The sequence below is a fragment of the Zonotrichia leucophrys genome, chromosome 4 (assembly GCF_028769735.1).
Source record: "Zonotrichia leucophrys gambelii isolate GWCS_2022_RI chromosome 4, RI_Zleu_2.0, whole genome shotgun sequence".
In the NCBI taxonomy this organism is placed as follows: domain Eukaryota; kingdom Metazoa; phylum Chordata; class Aves; order Passeriformes; family Passerellidae; genus Zonotrichia; species Zonotrichia leucophrys.
This window is the reverse complement of record NC_088173.1, coordinates 45,458,446-45,466,395: the sequence shown is the minus strand read 5'-3', so window position 1 is coordinate 45,466,395 and position 7,950 is coordinate 45,458,446. Positions and strand designations below refer to the sequence as shown.

Genomic DNA, 7,950 nt, shown 5'->3' with positions numbered 1-7,950 from the left:
AAATTGTGAGGAGTGGGGGAAACACATACAATAAGGAATAGATGTAACATGTAGTCCATGCTCTCAGCAGTAAGCGAGAGCCATTGTTTTCATGGTCCAGTGGTCACAACCTGCAGGCAAACATCTCGCTTTGGTCAGCTTGCCTCCCCACACACCCCCTCGCTAGGTTCAGTCCATCCTGAAGGAGCAGAGGGCCTTCCACTGGGGGTTTCAGTTTCCAGTCCTTGGAAGGAGCAGAGGGGCCTTTCCACATGGGGGTTCCATGTCCAGTCCTTGGAAGGAGCAGAGAGGCCTTTCCACATGGGGGTTTCAGTCCCAGTCCTGAAGAGCAGAGAGGCCTTTCCACATGGGTTTCAGTCCCAGTCCTTGGAAGGAGCAGAGGGGCCTTTCCACATGGGGGTTTCATGTCTCAGTCCTTGGAAGGAGCAGAGGGGCCTTTCCACATGGGGGTTTCAGTCTCAGTCCTTGGAAGGAGCAGAGGGGCCTTTCCACATGGGGGTTTCATGTCTCAGTCCTTGATGAAGAGGCTTCTTACATCTCAGTCTGTCTGTCATGGTGGTTGTAAAACAGGTGAGGGTCTTCTGTGGGAGACCACCAAAAACTCAGGAGAAGTCCAGCCTTCCAAGGCTGTTGTTGCAAAAAGGGCACTGTGTCTCCTTCTTCTTCTCATTGGGCTCAGTGTAGCATACAGCAAACACCATCTGTGAACAATAACTTAGCACTGTGCTCTCAGGTCTCGGGGCCCTTGACGTGTGTAACTTTCTCCTTCAGAGCCACAGATTTTAGGCGGGGGGGGTCTTTTCTTCAGTGGTCCCCAAATGACGATTGTGAGGCAGATGAGGGAAAATTCAGACACTCACACCCTCACTAAGAAGTTTCCTCACCCAGCTGTTCTCTGAATGAACCACAGAATCACAGCCCATCACTGCATCCCTGCACCCTCCCTGCTGCAGCTGAAGATGATCCATCTTCCCTCTGCTCCTGGTAGGCAAGCTGTGGTTTCAGCTGTGACATTCAGCACCACTGGGCATCCATGGCATGAACCTGGAGGGGGAGGAGAGGAAGAAAACCATCGGCAAGTAATGAGCTGAGACGGTGTCTCACTTGCCCTGCCACTGCTCAGGCCAAATGAAGCTTGTGGCACAACAAATAGGCTTCTAGCTGCAGAGCTGGGGTGGAGCTGGCAGTGCTACTCTGCTGCTGGAATTCTTTCTCAGGGTAAAACTCCCTAGTATTTTTTCATAGCATTGATTCACCCTTTATTTATTTATTAAACGACTATTTGTCTTACAATGAATTCGGAAAAAATATCTAATTTGTATTCCTTGTACAAATGCATCTAATAAATTATGATATTGTTCAATATCTGTAAGCTTTAAAGCTTTTCAGCAACCTGTCTCCAGGCATCACTTATTTCCTTTACTAACACAAATTTTTCTTTTGTTAGTTGAGAAACTTCTTGCCATATACATCTTACAGTATTTTCATTTTAAATAAATTTTCAAATTTAATAACTCAATATCTTCTCTGCAAACGGAACCTAAAAATTTCCAATACAAAATATTATTCAGAGGCTTTTAGATACTCTAGAGTAAAACTACTCTAAATTAGCTCTTGGGAAATATTCATTATGATGCAGTCTTCAACAATACCAATACCAATTTATGGTCTTTTTTTTCCTCCTCACAGGCTCCTTTCTCTTTTAACGTACTGATTAAATATAGGAGGTACTAAGTAGCCTACAAAGCATTGTATTTTTAATGAAAAGAGTCTTGAACAGTTCTGAATAGTATTGAATTTTTCATGTAGAAAAAATAAGTAATAACAAGTATTATTTTAAATAGTCTCTATGAGTTCTAACTCCCTTTGTCTTAGTCACTAGATGCCCCACTCTTGTTTCCAAGGCACACATTAAACTAGGATTTTCTGATTTTTATCACTAAAAGGAACATAAAACAGTAAATGTAATATTTTTCCATCACAATCCCTAGACTAAATGTCTCTTTTTGAAGGAAATCAGAAAAATTGTTCTTATAAAGATTATTTCTTGATAAAGCACACTCCTTGATAATCCAGATCTATATATATTGATATAAAATGAGCTCTCTTTTGGTGAATGAATCATCTGAAGTTACCCATGAAAAAATAATTTAGAACAAAGATGGAAAAGTGATTAATTTTTGTATTTTCACAGATAACTTTTTTACGAAAAGAAAACTAACCAAATAATGAGCAAAGCCTTGGAAACAGGAAAATTACTGAAATGAGAGATGGACTAGAGAGAGGCAAAATAATTGAAATCACCTTTAATGTACTATTTTATTTAGTCCTTTGATTTATATGATTTCCACAAATAGTCAGTCTAAATGATTTTGATATTTGACACAAGAAACCATTACTGTCATATTTTGCAAAAGAATTTGGAATAAACAAGCTCAAAGCAATGTCTGTCAAATTTCTTTCCCCCCCCAAGCCTGAAGTGCCAATAATGTTACTACAAAGTGTAGAAGCAGCGGTCCACCCCATAGACAGTAAGGATGGAAGAATTTGAAAAGTTCCTCTTTTTTGGTGCTAAATTACTGCTTCTTGTATAAATAAATGTCCTAGCAGATATTTATTCTGGGAAGGAATGAGGTAACACCTTGAGAGAAAATGCAAGTTGTGCATTCAGATTTTTGAGGAGCAGAGATTGGAGTAGTGCAGTTCATAATATAGAGAGGATGGAACTCTTTAAAATAAAAAACCCTCTTTTTATATTTGAGAGTGTTTATATAAGCAAGGATTAGGATACGTAAATTATTGTTCCTTGAATATCATATAGGATTATTTATATTCTTTTGGATACTTAATATGTTCTGTAGTCCATGAAACAACTGAGATCTGTATGGAATGCATGAAATAAGTGTCTTTTTTTCCATGTTTCTAAAATAAGCATGAAGTTTGGGGTCATTTTTTTTTTTCTTATGTGACCCTATGTTTCATGTACTATATACACAGTGAGCATATGTAGTTTCACAAGAGTTCTCCTCTGGGGATTTGTCAAGAGTATGATCTGAATCATGTGTCACAAATATATCAAATTAATTTTGTTATTTTCAGGGACAAAAAGACATTTTCAATTTTATTACAGAGACAGAGGGAACAAGAAAAAATTAACCAAATCTGGTCACGACACTTTCTTATTAAACTTGCCTTCTCTCTTGAGGTGGGACCCAACACCTCTCTCACTCTGGTTTTATTAGTGAGTGGTCTGACCTGTGCAGGAATAAGAAAAATTGTAGGATTAAGGAATTCACACCTTTTAATGTCATGTTTTATAAAAGTTTTAAATTTAACTACTATAGAGTGCTGACTTAAAAAACCTGCTTTTTGTTCTGCTAATCCAGTATCAAATTCCTAGTTTACTTAAGGGCACTCTGATTTTAATCTTTATCAGATGTTCAAAAGTATGAATGCAAACCAAGCAAACAGCTCCATCTTCCTAGTTAGACTTGTTTTGTTAATGATCAATTAACTTTTTCAGCTTAGAGTCAACAATAGAAGAAAATATTTATTTCTCAGCCAGTTACAGAAAGCAGTTTTCATGTTTTTTTTCAGTGAATATTGAAAAATTTCACAAGTTTAAAAAGAAATGGGGAAAAGGAGAAGAAAACCGCAACACTCTATGGGATGGAGTGATATACCAATAATAACAGTAAGAGAACATTCTCTCTCTTATAAACAGAACTAATGATGTGCATTCCAGTTTATAAAAGTATCTTCAAGTGGTGCTTACAAGTTTCTTTTATCAAAGATGCTGGTCAATACTTTATAGCTTCTCTAAGCTTATTTGCTCTGATCAAAGTATGGAATATAAAAGATTAAAGTCTTCTACTAATTACATGCCTGAAGGCACATTAACAACGTAAGTGTCAAAGCTCTGCCAAAAATTCATTTCGCATTTTTAATAAAAACTGATAGCGAGGTTTTGAATGCATCTAACTGGAAAAAAGTAATTTTTGTTTCAGCAGCTTCTTTATGAGGAGAGTGTAGAAGCCCTGAAACCTCACAAACACAGCAATTTGTGCTCTGAAAACTGAGTCCTAGAAATCTTCCTGTCAAACAGCAGACAGTCAGTTTCTCCTTAATAATTCTTGATGGTACCAAAAAAGAACTCAGCACTGGAAATCTGCACTAAATTTTTTATCAAAACCATCAATTTCATAACTTCAAACAATCAAATATTCAAAATGTTCCTCTTAGCTGTATTGAACAAAACACAACTACTACCAAGTTGAAATTTGTCGATTTTTTCATCCCTTAAATCTCTCTCTTGGGTTTCTACAATATTCTTTTTGACATATCTCTTCTCTCCTCCTGTAGCAGCCAGTAATTTCCTTAACTACACCCAGTGAAAGCATGAAATGAAAGCATTTTATAAAGATCCTGAGAACACATGTAGCGTAATAGGTTCCTGTGGAAACTTGGACATCTGAAGGTTAGCACATTGCAAAGATGTTTTGCCTTTTGCCATAGCTCTTATTTATTGTGATTGCCTATCAACTTGTGCTGTGTTTTTAGGGAATTGGGATTGTTGGACTTCACCATCAATGAAAAAATGAAAAGCAAACTCAGCCTTGCCAGGGATACCAGCTCCATATTCCCTCTGAGCAGGAGCAGAGAAGCAGTCGAGGTGTAAGTCATGATACAGCCTGTGGTATTTCTTTTTCACCCAAGTGTACCACAGAAGGAGGGGTCTATTGCTTCCATCATTTGCCAAACACAATCCCAAGAAATTAAGCCATGTTAGAAAATCGGTAACATAAAACCTATTAAAATTTCCAGTTATCTCTATCTGAACTACATTTGTAAATAATTGACTGGAATAAATCTGACATTTTGAATCAGAAGTACAGTCCTTTTGGATACACAGTAAGGCAAACCTTGATTTTCCCAGACTGTGAATATTTTAGCAAGTTTTTTCATCAGCATTTGTTATCTGCATCTGAATGCATTACTCCCAAGTGACTTGAGATAATTTGCTTCTTCGACTTTAACAAGATTTTACTCTAAACATATTAAAGTTGGTTTGAGATGTAATTGTGTGACCTCTAAAGATGACAATTTATGAGTGACCTATTAAAATCATAGAGAACAGTAATTTGCAAGAAATTATGTTTTGTGTGCTTGTAATGGATGTCCAGGCAAGACCTTAGAATTTCTCTTACATCACACAGAAGAATAAACAGCTTAATTAATTTGCTTTGTGAACATTCCTGACAAAAGCAGGAAAAATAATGAAAAAAAAAAGTGAAAGAAAGAAATAGCTAGCAAGTAGGGCAATTATATGCAATAATTTCAATTCTGTGATGATTTTCTGACCCATCTGCCTCTGTAATGAATCTCAACAACAGTTTAGCAGTTTTTAAAAAGTATTTACTTTTTTTTTGGAGCAAAAATAAAGCTATATTCAATTGTCTCTGCACCTTTAATTTTGAGAGATAGAATAAGAGAATCCAGAAAAGCAGTATGAAAAACAGCAGATGTTTTCTTATTTAAGAGTTATGTACTAAAAATGTCCCTTAAGGGAATTGCCAGCTCCACCAGTTTTGTCAAGCACTGTCACAGAGCCAAAGTGCACCTCGACATGTCTAATCAGCCTGCAGCCTAGGAAACCGAGAAAATCACTTTACACTTTCCTTCCACAAATCTCCTCAGATGTGACAAAACAAAGGGGTGGAGGGTACAGAGTGATGGGGGGTGGTGAAGCCACTAGAAAAAAAAAAATGAGATGATGACTTTCTCTCTAAGTCATCACACACATGCTCTTTCTTGAGATAGCTTAAGAAAATTTCTAAATAAATGTATTACATATTGTAGCAAACCCCAAAAATGTCAAGTCTGATATAAATTCTGAAACATAAAATTGTATAGAAGAAACCATTCTGTAACTTGCACAAAGAAAATCATACATGCAACATCCCTTCCCATGTAACCCTCAGAGGAGGAACAGGGGGAATAAAGACTAAATTTCCCCTTTGACTACAAAAGAAAACAAAATCTAGGTTCTCCTTTTTAGCTATAAAACAAAACAATAAATACCTGCCATGATGACCCAAGATGTCCCTGTGGCTGATATTTTGCCAGAAGCACGTATCTAAATCACACCTTTGTTAAAAAACATTACAAACAAAACTGTTAAATAACAGTTCAGCCTTCTTGAGCATTGCTGGGAGGTTTATCAGCCTTTTTCTTTTTCTGTTAGGTCAAGCTGTGGTATCAACATTTATCATTCTATTTCCTTCAAATGACAAGGACTCAGATAAGCAGCAAAGAGAAGCTGAGGTATTCAGGATCTAGAATATATGTTTACTTTCATCTGATTAGGTGACTTCTTGGTATTGAGGATGAGAATATTAAGGAAAGGATTCTCTGTTGTGGTGATGTTTGCAGGGGTCCCAGGACGTGGGAAGAGATGACAATCTTAACTCCATATTTCAGAAGGCTGATTTCTTATTTTATTACATATATCTTAATAAAAGAAAATTATACATTAAAACTAAACTAAAACCATAGAAAAAAGGATTCCATCGGTGTTGCCTTACATACCGAGAGTTCTATTATCATTATAGTGCAAGGATTCCATATCTCCAGAGTTCCATACCTCCTCAATGTTTCTCATAGGCACCTCCTCCAAGCACTGACTGTTCCTGGCCCTTACAGCAGCCATCTGACTCCAGCTCCCACCAACCCACTCTTTTATACCACTGCTCTTGTTGGCTACAGGTGTGGCCTGTTAACATCAGGCCTGCTCCTAATCTTTAGTAATTGCTCCAGCTGCAACTCGTTGGGGGCTAAGATTACATTCTATACCACCTTCACTTACCCATACTGTATCCCCCTACACATCAGAAGGCTAGCAAGGAATAGAAAGGAATGATAATAAAATCTTGTGACTGTCCAGAGAGTCTGAGACACCTGGGCTGTGATTGGCCATTAATTAAAAACAACCACATGAGACCAATCACAGATCCACCTGTTACATTTCACAGCAGCAGATAATCATTGTTTACGCTTTGTTTCTGAGGTCTCTCAGTTTCTCAGAAGAAAAAATCCTAAGGAAAGGGTTATTTTCATAAAATATCATGGCAACACTGTCTAACAAAATACAGTTGAGGCATTGCTCCATGCTGCCCACACCACTGACTGTCCGGGTTATCTCGGCTGTTTGAGGGGCCTGGAAGGCCCGGAGGTGGCCCGGAGGTGGCCTTGGGGCACCCGCGTATCAAAGAACGAGAAGAGGCTTCAGTTCTTCTTTCTGGTTTTATGTTTATTAATTGTTTATCTAAAAGATGTTCTTTCAGCTCAACAGAGATCCGCACAGCAGTCAGCCATGGGCACACTGTCCCGTCCCACGGACCGCCACGTATCTTTATACCCCTAGTTACGTATACAATATTTATCATTTTTCCCCAATACCATCTATTCTTATAACTCGGTGTACTCTTAGTAATAACCAATAGAAAGGTGCCACCGTGGCCAAAGAAGATGGAGGAGAGGAGGAAGAAGGAGGAGGACAGGACACACCCCAATTCCTCCATCTTACTCCTCTAAACCCCCCTGTACATAAATCTTAAACCTTGTGTTTCATCCTCTAATTAGCTAATCCCTTCACCATTCACCCGGTGAAGCCCTCATCCTTGTCGTCTCCTGTGCAGGGTTAAAGTCCAGCTACCAGACACTTCTGGCAACATTCCAGGAGTCCCGAGCCCCCTCAGGGTCTCGGAGGCTCAGCATCTCAGGACTGAGATATTGAGATCCGACAACTGACAATGGTGACTCAAGTTGACAGGGAGCGAGAGGCACTCAGATCATCTGCCTTGCAGTGTGACATAGCCAGCATGCCATGCAGTGCCATTGGTTGGCTAAGACTCATCTGACATGAAAAAAGCCTGGAAAATTACCAGGAAA

General features: G+C 38.5%; 1 long non-coding RNA gene across 1 annotated transcript; it reads right to left on the bottom strand.

Annotated features, from left to right (window-relative positions):
• Positions 1 to 354: 354 nt before the first annotated feature.
• LOC135447433 (uncharacterized) lies at positions 355 to 6,690 on the bottom strand. The gene is made up of 3 exons (XR_010440114.1): positions 6,644 to 6,690; positions 3,193 to 3,255; positions 355 to 1,044 (listed from the first exon to the last, which is right to left on the bottom strand). It is a non-coding gene; the product is annotated as an uncharacterized LOC135447433 (long non-coding RNA).
• Between the last annotated feature and the right edge of the window lie 1,260 nt (positions 6,691 to 7,950).